Here is a 17,213-nt window from a genome sequence, read left to right as displayed (position 1 = left end):
GGCTCATTTAACCTTAGTGCATTTCATTTCTAAAAATTTTCCTTAATTTTTCTTATCATTATTTGGTTTATTTATATCTCCTCACTCTAGTCTAATTATGATTCCAAATATTCTAGTTGTCCGAACCGACATTGGTTACCAGAACAGTAGAACGTACGAACTAGCTAAAGTGAGGATGTTACACATAGACAGAGAAATCATCCATAAAAACTCACATATATATTTAATATAATTGGAAAAAATAGCCATCATGCATCTTTGAAAAGTAGCAGGGGCATTACAAAGACCAAAAGGCATTCTTCTATATGCAAAGGTTCCATAGGGGCATGTGAATGTGGTCTTTCCTTGGTCTTTTGGGTGAATAGGAATTTGGAAAAATCCTGAATACCCATATAGATAACAAAAGTAGGAATGTTTCACTAGCATTTCTAGCATTTGGTCTATGAAAGGGAGAGGAAATGGTCTTTTTGGTGGCACTATTCAATTTTCTATAATCTATATACATGCGCCAACCAGTGACTACCCTAGTAGGGATCAGTTCATTGTTTGCATTTTTAACGATAGTTGTCCCACCCTTCTTAGGCACTACATGTACTAGACTAATCCATTTACTATCAAAAATTGGGTATATAATATCAGCATCCAATAGTTTCAGAATTTCTTTCTTAACTACTTCTTTCATGTTTGGGTTAAGCCTCCTTTGATGTTCAATAGTGGGTTTACTATTTTCTTCCATAGGTATCCTATGCATGCAAATAGAAGGATTAATCCCCTTCAGGTCTTCTATTTTATACCCTATAGCTTTGCTATGGGTCCTAAGTACCCTTAACAATTTTTCCTCTTCTATTTCGGATAGGCTAGCATTGATGATAATAGGATATTTAGAATTTGAGTCCAAAAATGCGTACCTTAGCGTGGAGAGAAGAGGTTTCAGTTCTACCTAGTTGTGTATTGTATATTGAGAATTTATGTATACTACTGGCAATTGACTAATTTGAGACTTGATGAATGAGATTAGAAGTACTATGAATGCTGTATTGTAGTTTGGGAGAAGGAGGATTAAACATTGGAAGTGCAATTTGTGTGCAGGTTGTGTGATTGATGAAGGCGGTGTATAATTTGAGTCATAACCTAATTTGTGTGACACCAATTGGTATGAGGCCAATTGGAGGCAAAACTAGACATAAAATGGACCAACTTTCATGTAGAAAGCTTGCTAAAATTCTGTCCAGAAAATGACCAATTTAGTGACCTAATCCGGATTGGTAATGTGAAACCCAAAATTTGACCATATGAACAGTATTCACGTAAATGGCCATAACTCACTGTAGACAGGTCCAAATGACCTGAAATGTATACCATTGGAAAGTTTAGACATAAGGTTGCAACTTTGGTGAAGATCATAGAACCCAAAAATGCCATTTACTAAGCCAAATTGCTTGCACAAGTTGAGGTATCAAAACTGTCCAGAACAATTGCAACCCAGAATTTGACCATATAAGCAGTAGTCACTCATTTGGCCATAAGTCACTATAAACAAGTCCAAATGGCCTGAAATTTATATCAATGGAAAACTTAGACATAGAGCTATAACTCTTATGAAGACACCAAAGCTCAAAAATGACCAGAACCAACTCAATTTGCTTGCCCAAGTTAAGGTACCAAATCTGCCAGAATTGAATTTGACCAAAAATTGATCTAACTTTGCATTAAAAATGCAATCTGTCCAGCTTTAGTAAATTGACCATATCTTGTTCTATACAACTCAGAATGACATGAAATCAGTTGCAAAAATTCAATAAGACATAGACCTATAAAATTGCTTTTTGGACCAGAATCTAAAAACCAAGAGAAATAAGACATCTAGTTAGATCAATCTAGCATACCAAAACTGAAAAATTGACATTATCATATAATAAGTCTTAGAAATAAAATTGGCAATAAATGCCAACTTGTGAGAATTGTAAAATGTACTATATTAGCAACATATTAAGATGCAAATTGTGACATATTGATATTAGAATCAACTTATCCATGATGCATAAAAAGGTGAACATTTTTGTTGATCAGTGAAAGGCATAATGACCTATAAACCCTAAAAATAAAGAATTAAATATTAAAGCTTGTAAATGCCCTAGTCTTGCCTAATTGACTAGTTTGGATAGGTTGGCATGCCAATAGGGTTTTGACAGCTATAATAAATGGCTTCATGCCACACTGTAATTTTTAATAGCCTATGGCTATACGGATTATGTTATTATACTTGGCTTATTGCCTAATTTATTAAATGGCTTCTTAGCCACACTGTTTGCACACCGGGAGGTACTTTGTGACCGATGGTGTGACTGCCCGAGGTCTATGTACCCAGTGCTATTTTAACTATTTATCCAGTCTGGTCGGTTGTATAGGCTACACGGGCAGTCAATTAAAATATTATTCAATTCAGGCAGTTAAGTTAAGTATAATGAAATTTTAGTACAATTAAATTAAGTATTGAATGAAATGAGTAAAAGAGATCAACAATAGAAACATAAAAAAAAAAAATATAATTTGCAGAATCGTAGAGACTTAAAAACACAATACAGTTAGAATAATTTGTATACTAGGTATTATTACTGAAAGGTTATAAACTTAGCACTTCCAAAGAGGAACAAACTAGTATATAAGATAGTTGATACTAAAAATACCATACCAAATTAAATTGATTCCTGAGTATTCGAATTATTATTTATTTCTTTCTTTATTTGCATATATTATTTCATTGTTATATTATTGCACCACTAAGCAGAAATGCTTAGCGCGATGGAATTATTTCCTCGTGCAGGTACTGAAGGTAAAACCAGTAAACAGTTGACTGAGATTTTTGGAGTCCAAATCTGTAGAAGTGTCAGAAGAGTTGAAGGTTGTCACCTCCTCAGCAATGCATGTAAATAGGGCTCACATTAAGCATATAATATATTTTATATATTTTAATTATTTCTTATATTGTAATTCAAATTAAGAAATTGTATTGAATATGTCTGTGATTTAATTAAACTGTGTAACATGTAGACTGTGATTTTATGCAATTAGTTACAAATTATGTACATTGATGAAATTGAGAATTTCGATATAAGAGCTGAGTGTGATTATGAATGAGACTGTGATTATGATTATTGAGACCATATGGTATTTACCACATTAGTCAGACTTTAATAAATAACATTAGTGCCTAAACCATTTTTGAACAAATATATCAAAGAACTGAAATGAAATAAGATAAGATCAGGTGCTCTGGCACTCCGTGTGACACGCCTTGCTCGGCTACACTGTAGACGGGTGAGGGGTGTTACAGTTATATGGCATGAGACTCACCATTCCATCTTATTTATATCTCATATAAATACCTTGGGAACAAACATGATTATAATATTTCTGAATAAGTCATGTCCTTATTGTGAAGTATCCTCGATTGTGAACCAATTTATGATACTTTGTGCTAGAAATACTATCACTCATATTCTTAACAATTTAAGAATAGAATTTCTAACAAAATATCAATGAACATTTTCTATTACACATAAATATATTATGTAAACGGAAAAGTGAAACTGCTTTTTATTAATAAAATATGTACAAGATACAAACTAAATGATATGCGCTAGGGCATACTACTAACATCAGTCAGAGAAGAAATATAAAACTATTTCCTCCCACTAGTCGAGCTAGTGAGGAATTCAAATATTTGGTCATGATACCATGGTTTCAAACTATTTTATCAATTTTCTAAACATTAAAATGTCAACCATATACATACAATTTTACTTTCTCAACATTTGGGGTCAATAGCACATTTTTCTTTTCAATCAAAATTTTCAATACAAATAAAGTCACAATTTAATTTTCACAATTCATTTAATACAAATTGCAAAAGAAAATTCAAAGAAAGTTTATATATTGTGCACAAACTTCTTTTGTTGACTTGATTTAATCCAACATTCTTTCTTTCTTCGAAGATCCCTTTCCAACTGAAACACATAATTTTAAAGTGTTTCAGTATCCATTCGAACTATTTCTAATAATTAATTCTAATAATTTCATTTTTGCATACTAAATTTACCTATTAGATCTTGTAAGTTGAATTCTTGTACTTAGGGTTATGGAGTTTCTAGTCAAACATAAATATTGACTTTCCACACTTAGTAGATATATTAATTCTAGTTGCACTATGATCCCTCAATTTGAGTTTAACTCATGTTGGCCTTAATTGCAAATCATATTTCAAAGCTCAGTGTATGTTATTTTAAATTTTTAGATTCATGGCCAATGTTTACTATCCATTAGACCAATGTTACAGTGTGAATTTAACAAAATTCTCTTCATCAAACTGTTTCTTATTGTGTCTTCTTTAATTCTCTTTTTGAATCACTCCATTTGGAGTTGTATAACTCAAGTTATGGTCAATTAACCATAACTAGGTCAAATCTGAATTTTAGTTTCCTTACTAGGCAATTTTGGTATGGAATTTAACCAATTTATTTGGACAGTTTATAGTAATATTTAGGCTTAGCATTCTTCATAGGATTTGTTGTCCTATGTCTTAAGGTCACTTAGAAATTTTAGTTGAAATTTTTCAAGTCTTGTAGAATTACTTATGGTCAACTTATTAGGCTGGACTCAAAGGTCTTATATTGGCATGGTCCTTAATTAAGTCAAAAACTTTGTCCTATAATTCAGACTTCTTGCATTCATAATTTGAGGAAGTTGCCTAAAACAAAGTTTTAGGTCTCTTTCTTAGCTTTCTATATTGGTATGGCTCATTTAAATTGGAGACCTCTTATGGGAGATATGCCTAATTGAATTTTCTGGATTTAATGGTTAAATGTACCATTTCCAGATTTGGTGTGCCAAATTAATCAAGTTAATTGACCTAGTTCCCTTGATTTCTGGGTTTTAGTCAAATTACCAATATTGTAGGTCTATGTCTTATTGAAATTTTGGCACTGATTTCATGTCATTTGGAGTTCTATGGACCAAGTTATAGTCATTTTACTAATGCTAGTCAAGTTGCACTTATTTGGCAAATTCTGGGTCATTTTTAGGTCAAATTCAATTCGGCCAGATTTTGTAACCCAACTTGGGCAATCAATTTGACTTGCTTAATGGCATTTTTGGGCTTGGTGGTGTTAACCAAAGTTGTAGCCCTATGTCTAAGCTTTCCAATGATATAAATTTCAGGTCATTTGGACCTGTTTTGAGTGAGTTATGGCCAAAATACTGGCTACTGTTCATACGGTCAAAAATCTAGGTTCACTTTATAGGTAATCCGAATTTGGTCTTTTTTTTTAGGTCACTTCTATGAAGAATTTTGGCATGACCTACGCATGAGAATTGGTCTATTATAAGTCCTATTTCACCTCCAATTGGCCTCATACCAATTGGGTTCATACATCTCCATTTATAACCTAAAATATATATTATTTTTACTAAACACACTTTGCATTGCACTTTGGCATTTCTAATAGACATTATGCACATTACACTTTGGTCAATTGTCCAATAACAATCTACTACTACTAATATCCAGCCACAATTTAATTGATCAAGTATCCAGCAATTTAATCAATGTGCAAATACAATTCAACTCAAGTGAATAGTCATCACACTCAATGCAATTTTAACCAATGTCTAACAACAATTCAATTGTTCAAACCTAATCCAACTAATCAAGATCAATAATATACATTCCATTGTGCTTAAATCAATATTAAATATACATGAAATTAAGGCCTTCCTAAGCACAGCAAGGCTGCCCAATTTACTCATATACTTCAAACTTCCCATTTTCAATTCACAACCTCACTTCACATACACAATTCACACATACACATGGTAATCAAACTCTTATACATTTAAGCACTCTAATCAACCTCTCAAATCACCATTTACATGAAGAATTAAATCATACTCCCATGGACATGAGGGTTACCGATTTGGGGACTTGTCAATACTCAATAAATTCTTCCATAAATCAAGTCACCACAACTTCGATTACAACTTTAATGAAGCAAGTAAGAAAAATAAGCACTTACCTCTTTTAAAGCTTGTACAAATCTTCACCAAAATCTTTCTTTCTTGTTCTTTATCTCTTCCCCAGGGTTTATGGACAACTTTTAATGAAGGAGGCTTGAGGTTTGGATGGTTGGATCATGGATGGCATGGAGCTCTAACTTTGGCCGGCTATGGAGTTTCCTTTGGAATTTCAATTCGACAATTTTGAAGATGAAGGTTAAAGATGAATATTAGTGCTGCCCTTCTTGTCCACTAATGTTTAAATAGTCCACTTAGTCCCCCACTTAACCTTAATTAAGCATTTAAATAATCCTAAGTTTCCTAATTGCAATTAACACCCTAATTTCTCACTATTTACATTTCATTCTAATTTCATTTTTCATGTAATTTTATTTTTCATGGAATTTTTGAAATTTAATACTACTTATTTTTAATGGATATTTAGGTCAAAAGTCAACTCTAGGTGTCAAATGACCATAATGCCCCTCTTCGGGTTGTATTTTAAATTTTTTGGTAGTACCGATTTAATCCCTGACCAAACGGTTCCTTTAATTTTCGTTTTCATTTGTACCGAATTACTAAATTTCCTTTGACCAATTATACCTCAATAGACATTTAATTATGTCCCAAAAATATTTCCCAGGGTTCCCAGCAGTCCAGGGGTAGTCAACGGTCTTCGCCGTAACTTCTCGGTGCGGTCACCCATCACTGCGGTTCCAGCTCATTTAACCTAGTTACATTTCATCTCTTTTATTTTTCTTGTATTTTCTTATCATGTATTTCATCATTTTATGTCTCCTTAATAACATTTTAGTATAGTTCCTGACATCCTAGCTGTTCGGATAGACACCGTTCATCGGAACAGTAGAATGCATAGACTACTTAATATAGGGGTGTTACAATGTGCTTTTACTTTTATTACATTATGTTTGTTAAACTCACCATGAGTGAGTAACTCCTTAAATTCTAAAATTTAGAAAGTAGCATTCTTGACTTTTATTATGGATATATATTGAGTTTTATTTAATGGAATTGAGTTTTGTTCATTGATTCAATCTGTTGTGCTCTTAATGCATGCTATGTGTTGGTACCCACCTAGCTATGATCTAAGATACTAATTGAAAAACTGAGAGGTGAAGATTAGTATTGGAAAATCAAGATTTTGAACCTAGAAAATCTGACCTAGAGATAGGTTGATAACCTTTGTGGAGTTCCAAAATTAGTCATAGATCTCAAAGGGTTTTGATTAGGACTAATCACCAATGAAAATAGGTTTAGCTATAATTGAAATACGCCTTAGATACCTTGAGAGAGGATCTTGGATACCTTAGGATTAATTTTCATCAAAGAAATAAACTCAATCCATTGATAAAGCTAGATTAAAACTATAACAAAGATAAGGTGTAAAATCTAAAATTCCATAATTATTCACATAATTAGAATTCTCTTTAAGTTTCCTGATTCACTTTCTTTAATTCTTAAAAGTTATTCGTCTTAGTTTAGAATTTACCCCCTTATATTTTTTGGTAGTTTAAATAGTTAAGATTACTATGTAGTTTAGTACTTACCCCTATAACTCCTCATGGGAATGATACTCTACTCATCACTTTATTACTTGTTAGCGATCTGTGCACTTGCAGTGGTTGTAAAACCAAGCAAATAGTTGTAAACCAGCAAACAATCCTTCAAGTGTTGTCAACGTCATCTACTACTAGGTTTCCATTGCTAGCTATTGGTTCTTGCCAGTGGTTCATCAGCGACATTAAGCAAAAGGGGAAGGGAGGGGAGGAGAGGGGAGGAAAGGGGAGGGGAGGACAGGAGTGATACACTTGTAATATATAGGTATTTTAAGGCACTATTGCATTGCATTTCATAGCATTTAGATAGTTAATTGAATGCATTTTACTTATTTTTGTTAATTTTTGTTAATTTGTTAATCTCTGCTTAATTTCCTACTTTTTGTATCTTTTCAGGTATTTTAAAGAAGATCCAAGGCATAGAAGTCAATTGGACAAGTTTGGGAGATAAGAGAAACAAGGAGGCCTGCTGCATAAGATTACATGGGTCGTGTAAGCATGAAGCTTGACCCATGTAACTCCTTAGCCAAGAGAATCTGAAGAAGGCATGGTGAAACCAAAGTACACGGGTTGTGTAACAAACCTTGCATAATTCACCAAACCTTGTGTAACCTTCTGGCAGTCAAAACTTGAAGAATTGTGGACAGATGACAGTACACGAGCCATGTAAGTTACCTCATGTAAAACTTCCTGTAACGTCCTGAGAATTTCGAGCTTTGAATAGTACTATTTTCGGTCTGTGAATAGTATTATTCAAAGCCACTTGAGGACTAAAAATGAGATAGAAATTAATTAAGATAAGCAGAATAAAAATCGAAGTGACCATCGGGCTATGGATTTAATCGGTATTATTGAAAAAAAATGGACTATAACTCGATAAAGGGCATTTTGGTCAATTTACTTGAAGAGTTGACTTTTGACCGAAATGTCAATTAAATTAAGTGAGATTAATGTATTAGAATGAGACTAAATCAACAAAAAGAAGTATGAAAATTCAATGGGATATAGATAGAATTAATGAATTATGATAATTATAATTAGAATTATTATTATAATTATTTAGATATTTCTACAAATAAGAAAATTTTTTTAATTAAAGTAAATATCTCATTTAATTACGTCCTTATCACCATCATCATCTTCATCTTCTTTACTTTTCTTCCATTGTCATCCTATGTTCTCTCTCTCATCCTCCATTAAAGCTTCCTTCCCAGCTCTAAACCCTTAAAGAGAAATCCTTGAATTAAGCCCTAATTTGAAGAAAGCAAGTAAGGAATACAAGAAATTTGGAAGATCTGTGAAGAGGGAGAGTTAGCCAATTGAGGAAAGTGATGATTCAAGTTTAATTAGTTATGAATTTCTGGATTTCCAAGTTTATTTGTGGAGATTACTAGGGAATTTGATTGAAATCATATATGTTATGAAGAAGGGAATTTAGATCATGGAGGAAGGTGTTAGGAGTTTAAGTTTTGATGTAATTAACTTGATTTCTAGTCTTGAATAAAGTAGTAAACATGATTTATGAACTTAAAATTGATTGAATTTGAAAGATGGGAGTTAGGGTTTTATGCAATTAGGGCTTTCATGGCATGAAATCTATTTAATGCTATTATGGTTATATTATGATGATTGCATGTCTATTTATTGAGAAATACTAAGGATTTAGTGAAGAAATTAAAGGAATGGATATTGTGCATTAAGTGTTGAACCTGGATGGCTTGAGTCTAATGAGGTTAAAACTCATAACTTGAGCTACATAATTCCAATTGAGGTGAAACTAAAGGAAAATTAAAGCTAAGACAATATACTAAAACTTTTATGAAGAATACTTGCCCTGAAACTGACCAGAAGATACCTAAATTAGGGTTAGAATCTGATAATGCAAAGCTGGAAACCTTGAAACTGACTAAATGAACAGTAGGTACTAAATTGAGCATAACGTACTCTACAAAACTCTAAATTGAGTAATTCTTGAACCTATGTAATCTTGATATATAAGGGAATAATTCATATGGAGACCATGATACTAAATTATGATTGTAACCTATCCAAATTTGCTTGAGAATGTGAGTCCAGAAATCTGCCTAGATTCTAGAACAGACCTGAAACCTGAGAATTTGTCACCTAAATAATTTTGGAAAAATGATGATAACTCTAACTACACAAATGCAAATTGAATGATTCTAAAGCCAAAATAAACATAATACATATAACTACAACTTTCATGTTTTGACCTAGACCCAGATATAAGGGTAAAGTGATTGAACTTTTAGTGCAAGTTGGTTTTGGCCAGACTGAGATTCCTAAATTTCTAGCAAAACCCTTGTGTAGTAAACATGGCATATCTTCCTTTGTACATCTCCAATTGAGATGCTATGAAATGATTTGGAAACTTAATACAAAGGCCTAAAACTTTTCTTTAGAGACCTTGTGCAAATTCTGGATATAAAGTGCTTGGATATTGAGTGCAAAATCATGTAAAAATCTGAAAAACCTGAAAATCTCAGGATAAGACACCCAGGAATAGTACCTGGTATTTTAGCTATAACTAGTGATATAGATCTCCAAATTAAGTGATTCAAAATGATAATTAAAACTAAGACATAGAGGAACAACTTTCATGAAGACCAATTTGACAAATTATGAATGGAATTAGATTGAAATTGAGTTCAAAAGACATGTTCAAATTCTGCCCTATAATTTGAAATAGTTAGAATGTGTAGTTATTTTAGGAATTCACTAGGAATTTATTTGGTTAGTTATTAGTGGAAGTTGGAATAAGTATTGAAGCTTTTGAAATTATGTGTTTCAGTGGAGAAGAGAAGTTTGAAGTAAATGGAGAAATAGGTCAAAGAAAGGAGACTAAGATAAGGTTTGTGCACAACTCCAATTTTCTTGTGTTTTAAATTTGCAAATGTGATTTTCTTTTGCCTTTAAGAATTATCTATAATGTTTTGAGAATATTTTTAATGTTGAAAAGAATTTATTATTAGGTTGAAAAGGCGAATGTTTAGCCATTTATTCTATTGTAGCATGGGGGTGGCCGGATGTATGTAATTTAGAAGTGTTATAAAATTAATGTGTTACCAACCATGTATGATGATTTGTGATGATTTGAAATATTCGTTTAGGTAAATGGAAATTGTTTTAAAATTATTTTAAAATTACAGTTGGCATGACAGACCTTGATTGCTTCCCTCATTTTATGAGGTTGAGATTGGATATATTCCTCCTCCACGTGAGGGGTTGAGATTGGTTATATTATCCTCTCTCTCTGGTTTACCAGTTGAGGTTGAGATCAGATGGGTGCACTCATATTTGCTAGCTAGCTTTGTTTCCCTCATTAGTTTCAGCTAGATGGGGTTGAGATAGCTTTACTGTGGTGTATAACACGGCATTGATTGAAAATTTTGTGTCATTGCTTAAATTGTGAGATGTTGGCAACACTAGTTATTTTTAAATGTTATAATAAATGTGTTATTGAAAATAAATGATTTGTTGATGATTATGAATATTATTATTTCCATATTTCATGGAAAAATTTGAACATATTAAATACTTGTTATGGTTTAAATATCTTATGTTTTATGTAGTTTTATAAATTAATGGTTGTGCACCACTGAGTATTTGTACTCAGCGATAGTTTTTATGCTGTTGCAGGTAGAGGAAAGGAAAAGACTGTTGAGTGAAAGTAATAGAAGCTATATTCTTTTTGGCAAGCGGGTATACTTCTAGGTTACCCTTTTGAGTTTTGTTTTTGATGTAAATAGGACTATATGTATGTAGGAATCATTTGAGCAGTTGTACAAAAGTGATGTAATATTATTTTATTGACATTAAATGAATGTAATTTTGTAAGAATGTATTTCTTATGGTTATGAATGAAGAAAAGCATTTGATGAAATGTTGATTTGATGAATTTGTGATATATAATTATTGCTACAAGTTTTGTTTACAGGTTTAAAATTTTTCAGTAGTTGAATTTTTAGCCGTCACCACGCCAAATTTTCATCAAATTTCTTTAAGTTTTAGAAATGCTTATTTCTTTTCTTAATTAATTTCAATGTATTTTTCTTAGACCTTAGAGTAACTATTAAATCTTTTATGGACAATTTTAATTTGAAATTGAATTTGAGATCGTTAAATCCCTTGTAATGTGTTTAATAGATTATTGGTAGAGGGTGTTTCGGTAATTCATTAGGCATATTACAGGAGCATGTCATATCTTATGTAAGGGTAAGGTGTGACGCTTCCTACCCCTGTGTAACTTGCTGTCTCCCCCAAATATGAAACCTGAAATAGTTCAGAGAATTACATAGCCTAAGGCCATGTAGTGCCACACTAACCGTGTATTTTGCAACAGAAAAACTTTTGTTTTGACCTGAATTCTCCTGCACTCATTCCTAATAGACTTCTAAGGCTTTTGGGACTTTGAAACATAACTCTAAGGCACCTAATATAAATACTAGAAGATTGAAACATATGAGGGAGTTTGAAGAGTTCACCTCACACACAAACCCTAGTTTTTTAAGTAATTTGGAGAGAATCAACATTAAGCACAAGGAGAAGGACTCTCAGTTAAAGTTTCAAAAGTTAAAGGCTATAGATCTTTGTTCTGGATTCTTTTATTACATTCTTTTAGATTGTTTTATGTTCTTTTACTTTGATTTTAGTATGCCTGTCAAACTTACCATAAGTGAGTGGTTCATTTAATTGTAGGATTAGGAGAGTAGCACTATTAATTTCTATTATGGACTGAGGTTATTTAATAGATTTGAGTTTTATTCTTTGATTCAATAGTCTTTATTCTCAATGCATGCTATGTATTGGTACCCATTTAGTCATGATATAAAATACTAATTAAAGAACTAAAAGGTGAAGGTTAGTATTGGAAATCAAGATTTTAAACTTAGGAAATCTGACCTAGAGATGGGCTGAAATCCTTTGTGGAATTTCATAATTAATCAAAGAGCTTAAAGGGTTTAATTAAGATTGATCACCACAAAAGTAGGGTTTATATTAATTAAAATACACCTTAGGTGCCTTGAGAGAGGACTTGAGATATTTTATGATTAATTTCCATGAAAGTAATAATTCTTGATCTATTAAATAGGTGAGGTTAAGTCCATAATAAAGTTGAAGTGTTAAATCTAAATTCTGGAATTAATTTAGTTAATTGTTTTCTAAACTTAAGTTCATTACTTTATCTTCTTTTAATTCTTAGCATCTGTAGTTAACTTAGATTTAACCTTTCAATATATTCGATAGTTTAGACAATCAAAGTTGTTGTTTAGCTTGGTACTTATGCCTATAAATTTTTCATGGGAATGATACTCTACTCATTACTATGTTAGTTCTTCATGATTTATGCACTTGCAGGGTTGTAAACTAGCAAATAAGTTTTAAGTGTCATTGTCGGGGAATTTTAGTAATTTTGAGCAATAGGCAATTTAGTTGATTTAGATATTTTTTTTTATTTAATTTACTTAATTCATTTTTACTTTTTATTCCTTTTTCAGGTTCTCTATTCAGTTTATGACTAGAACAAAACCTGAAAAGGAGCTACTTGAATTGGATCCCGAAATAGACAAGAGACTGAAAGCCATCAAGAGAGGAAGGAGACATCAAGAACCAAAACCAATAGCTTTTGAAACTCTAGTCATGGCCAATAATAACAACAGGCCAAGACCCTTGAGGGACTATGGAGCCCCAACTATTCAAGGATTCCAATTTAATATTACCAAGCCCATAGTTGAGGCCAATAACTTTGAGCTCTAACCGGCATGGCTCCAGATGATTCAACAGACTTAATTTGAAGGTTCACCTGTAGAAGATCCACACTATCACCTTTAGTGCTTTATTACTTTGTGTGACACATTCAAGATGAATGCAGTATTTGATTAAGCTATTAGACTCAGAGTATTTGCATTCTCTCCCAAAGATAAGGCAAGAAAATGGCTACTTTCTCAACCAGTTGGAACATTCACCATGTGGAAGGATCTTTCACAAGGTACTTCCTACCTACAAAGACTGCAAAATTAAGAGTAGTGCTGAACACTTTTAGGCAAAGAGAAGGAGAATCATTTTATGATGCATGGGAAATGTATAAAGACCTACAAAGGGAGTGCCCACACCATGGCATAGAAGACTGGCTCCTAGTTTAGAACTTTTATAATGGATTGCTATCATCTATAAAGAGTACAGTCGATTCTACAGCAGGAGGAGACCTCATGGAGAAAATAATTAATGAAGCTCTTGAACTTCTAGAGAGGGTTGTGTATCATAATTTCGAATGGTCAAATAAGAAAAGAGACATGAGGAGAACAACTGGGATTCTAAAACTAGATGCCCTAAGTATGATCAATGCTCAATTTGACCAACTAATAAGGAGACTTGATAAGATGCAAGCTAATGCAGTAAGGTCAAGCAATCAACACTATGACAAATATGGAGAAGGCCACATGACTTCAGAATGTAATAACTATAGTTAGCCCTCCATAGAATAGATGAACTAAGTGAAGAACTGAGGAAACTTCAACTAGAGGTAGATTAACAACTCGTACTCAAACACTTACAATCCTGGATGGAGGAACCACCTTAACTTTATATGGTCAAATTGGCAAAACCAATAAAACCAACCCATTAACAAGTAGTAGGGATATAGGCCACCACCACCACCTGGTTTCCAAAATAGAGGATAAAATTTAGCACCACCACTACTACCTCCCTAACCTCAACAGCTTGAATCTAAGTTAACCATGGATTCCATGATAGAAAGCTTTTTAGCGGCACAATGATAGCAGAATGAAATGATAAAGCAACTAGCTTCCAGAATAGACCAACTAGCTACTCACAACAAGATGCTTGAGAACTAAATTGCTCAGCAAGCCAGTTCGTCAAGCAAAGCCATTAGTAAGCTACTAAGTTAACCAAAGATGAACCCTAAAGAGCATTGTAAGGCAGTTGCTTTTAGGAGTGGGTAAAATTTTAGAGGATCAAAAACCAAAAGGTAAATAAAAATCAGTGGAAGAAACTTCTGGTGATTCTGATGACCAAATGAAGAAGCAAGAGAAGGAAGCTTAAAAGGACAAGGAAGATGAGGAGAACAAGAAAAAAAAAAGCTACCTAAACCATACCAACCCCTTTTCCTCAAAGATTTTAGAAAGCCAAATTGGATAAGCAGTTTGGAAAGTTTTTAGAAGTTTTACAAAAACTCTATATCAATATTCCTTTCACAGAAGCACTATCTCAAATGTCATCCTATGTGAAATTCTTAAAGGAAATCCTCTCTAAGAAAAGAAAGCTGGAGGACTATGAGATAATTTCTCTAATAGAGGAATGCAACACCATCTTGCAAAACAAGCTACCTCTAAAACTTAAGGACCCTAGAGACTTCTCTATACTTTGTTTTATTGGCAATATGAACGTAGACAAGGCCCTTTGAGATCTTAGTGCAAGTGTGAGTCTGATGCCCCTGTCAATATGCCAAAAGCTGAATGTTGGAGAACTTAAACCAACTACGATCACACTATAACTAGCAGACAGGTCTGTAAAGTACCCCATTGGCATCTTGGAGAACATCCCTATCAAGATAGGCAAAATTTTATTCCAATAGATTTTGTTGTCCTAGAGATGGAGAAAGATATTCAAATTCCTATTATATTGGGAAAACCCTCCTTAGCAACCACCAGAGCTATTATAGATGTTAAAAATGGGTAGTTAACTTTCAAAGTAGGAGAGGAGGAAGTAGAATTCAACTTGTTTAGAGCAATGAAACATAAACTAGACATTGATGAATGCTTAAGGGTAGGCATTATAGACAAGCTAGTTGAAGAGGAATTGCCCAAGAGATATCTTGAAGATCCTCTTGAAACATGCATAGTGCACAGCCACACCGTGGATGATGACAATAAGGAGATTGCAGCCTATGCACAATTTTTTGAAGCTAGCCCACCTCTAGCCTTAGTGTTAGTAGTATGCCCCAGAGCATATCATTTAGTATGTATCTTATACATATTTTATTAATAAAAGGCAATTTCACTTTTTCATTTATATAATGTGTGACACCCCTTACCCGTCTATAGTGTAGTCGAGTAAAATATGTCACACAGTGTACTGGAACACCATAATTTATCTCATTGATATTTATCAGCTCTTAATTTATTTATTATAGTTATTAAGTGAAATTTATGAAATTGATCTCATTTAGATCATTTATTGAAATTATAAATTAATTTGCGGCTTTGAAAATTTTATAGAAAATCCGGCAAAGTGCTGGCTAAAAATGGAGAAAACAGTTCTTCAAAACCTGTGAAAAACACTTCCAATAATTTCTAATCATTCTCAAACTCCATTTGTATCACATCAATTTACAACAATTTCTTAACAATTCCTCCATTTGTCAATCATTCATATCACATCATCATCAAGATCAAATCATAAATAAATTCTCATATATTATTTATAAACACAAAGTTACAAATACTTACATTAATATAAAATTATATTACATAGGTTTCAAATATACATGATAAAATAAAAGTTTAATTACAAAACTTACAAAAATCACAAAATACAAAATGGGACCTAGTGTCCTACCAATGCACTGTAGCTTGTGAGGTGACACAGACACTATGCAAAACTGTGAATGGCCTTACCCAATTTGTGGTCTACTGGGCCCTCTATCCAAATCTTCAGTACCTACGCGTTGCAAAAGCTTCGCGCTAAGCATAAAGCTTAGTGATGCCAATAATACAAGAAAATATAATATGCAAATAAAAGTAATAATTTCCTAGTTATTGTGTTCATAAGAAATGAATAATTACTAACTTATTATTTAGTCGAGAGCTAATTACATTTTATGATATTAACTTATTCATGCATTTTGTTAATTATTTTCTTGATGATTTTGAGCTTTTTTGTATTTTATTGTAATCATTCTTGATATTTAATTTCCGTATTTTCTTTAATAATCAGTTCAATTACAGTTATACTTTTCCATGCCCAAGTAACCTATACAAATTGACTGGACTGGATAAATGGGTAAACTAGCACTAGGTACTAGGTACCTCGGGCCGTCACACCATCTGTCACAATGTGTCTCCCAGTGTGCAAACAGAATGGCTAATAAGCCATAAAAGCAATAAGGCATAAAGCCAAGTATAACATCATAATCAGTATAGCCATAGGCTATCATCACAAAATGGCAATGAAGCCATAAATCATACGTAGTACTGCTATCAGAACCCTATTAGCATGCTAACCTATCCAAATGAATCACATTAGGCCTACTAGGGCATATTACAAAGTCATTTCTTGAATATTTGTACTTTATATGTAAGGTTACTATTTATTTCATTAGTCAACTAAAATGTTGACTTTTTCATAGATAATAGGTATATTGGTTCAAATATCACCAACATACCACATTTTGCATTCCAAAGTTGTTGGCATTGGTTGCCAATTCCATTTCAAAGCTTAGTGTTAGTTATTCACAATTTTCAGATTTCAAGCCTCATGTTTACTGTTCCATTGGTCATTTGTACAGTAGGAATTTGATAAAATTGTCTTCATGAAAGTTGTTTC

This window comes from Hevea brasiliensis, chromosome 18, assembly GCF_030052815.1.
Source record: "Hevea brasiliensis isolate MT/VB/25A 57/8 chromosome 18, ASM3005281v1, whole genome shotgun sequence".
NCBI lineage: Eukaryota > Viridiplantae > Streptophyta > Magnoliopsida > Malpighiales > Euphorbiaceae > Hevea > Hevea brasiliensis.
Note: the sequence above shows the minus strand (reverse complement) of the source record.